The 1544-nt window shown below is 48.3% G+C and overlaps 1 long non-coding RNA gene across 1 annotated transcript; it reads left to right on the plus strand.

The window, feature by feature from the left end:
- Positions 1 to 355: 355 nt before the first annotated feature.
- Positions 356 to 794, plus strand: LOC112079714 (uncharacterized). Its single transcript, XR_002896030.2, has 2 exons — positions 356 to 467; positions 653 to 794. It is a non-coding gene; the product is annotated as an uncharacterized lncRNA (long non-coding RNA).
- Positions 795 to 1544: the final 750 nt, after the last annotated feature.

The raw sequence follows: 1544 nt of genomic DNA on the forward strand, positions 1-1544 counted from the left end.
TGAGTAATAATCTGTGTGTGTGTGTGTGTTTGAGTAATAATCTGTGTGTGTGTGTGTGTGTGTGTAGGGCATGCCGGAGCAGTGGTCCAAACTGCTCCAGACGTCTAACATCAGTAAATCGGAGCAGAAGCAGAATCCTCAGGCTGTTCTGGACATTCTCAAGTTCTACGACTCCTCCACCGCAAAACAGAAATACCTNCGACCTCTACTGTCGACCGATGCCGATGATGATGCCACACACACACAAACATACACACACTCACATACACAGAACCACACAGAACCACACAGACATCTAAGCTGTGTTAAGGAGTGTGTATATTCATTATAGTGTGTGTGTGTGTGTGTGTGTGTCAGGAGGCAGGAAGAAGGATCGTGATAAGGACAACAGACCAGAGATCTCCTCTCCGTCAGACTTTGAACACACCATCCATGTGGGCTTTGACTCCGTCACAGGAGAGTTCACAGTGAGTCTGTCTTCCTTTCTCTTAGTGTGTGTGTTTAACTATTCATCTGTGGGTGGGTCTGTGGCGTATATGTGTGTGTTTCAGTAATAATCTGTGTGTGTGTGTGTGTGTGTGTGTTTGAGTAATAATCTGTGTGTGTGTGTGTGTTTGAGTAATAATCTGTGTGTGTGTGTGTGTGTGTGTAGGGCATGCCGGAGCAGTGGTCCAAACTGCTCCAGACGTCTAACATCAGTAAATCGGAGCAGAAGCAGAATCCTCAGGCTGTTCTGGACATTCTCAAGTTCTACGACTCCTCCACCGCAAAACAGAAATACCTCTCCTTCTCAGGTTGGTCCATCTCTCTATCTCTCTCTCTCTATCTCAGGGGTGCGTGCTTAGTCCCCTCCTGTACTCCCTGTTTACCCATGACTCCAACACCATCATTAAGTTTGCTGACGACACAACGGTGGTAGGCCTKATCACCAACAACRATGAGACARCCTATAGGGAGGAGGTCAGAGACCTGGCAGTGTGGTGCCAGGACAACAACCTCTACCTCAACGTGATCAAGACTAAGGAGATGATCGTGGACTACAGGAAAAGGAGGACCGAACACACCCCCATTCTCATCGACGGGGCTGTAGTGGAATTGGTCGAGAGCTTCAAGTTCCTTGGTGTCCACATCACCAACAAACTATCATGGTCCAAACACACCAAGATAGTTGTGAAGTGGGCACGACGAAACCTATTCCCCCTCAGGAGACTGAAAAGATTTGGTAGTGCGTACGGCCCAGTACTTCACTGGGGCCAAGCTTCCTGCCATCCAGGACCGCTATACCAGGCGGTGTCAGAGGAAGGCCCTAAAGATTGTCAAAGACTCCAGCCACCCATGTCATAGACTGTTCTCTCTGCTACCACACAGCAAGCGGTACCGGAGCGCCAAGTTCAGGTCCAAAAGGCTCCTTAACAGCTTTTACCCCCAAGCCATAAGACTGCGGAACCAGTTAATCAAATGGCCACCTGGACTATTTGCATTGACCCCCTTTTTTACACTGCTGCTACCCAATTTTTTATTATCTATGCATAGGCACTTTACCC

The sequence above is a fragment of the Salvelinus sp. IW2-2015 genome, unplaced genomic scaffold, assembly GCF_002910315.2.
Source record: "Salvelinus sp. IW2-2015 unplaced genomic scaffold, ASM291031v2 Un_scaffold9189, whole genome shotgun sequence".
In the NCBI taxonomy this organism is placed as follows: domain Eukaryota; kingdom Metazoa; phylum Chordata; class Actinopteri; order Salmoniformes; family Salmonidae; genus Salvelinus; species Salvelinus sp. IW2-2015.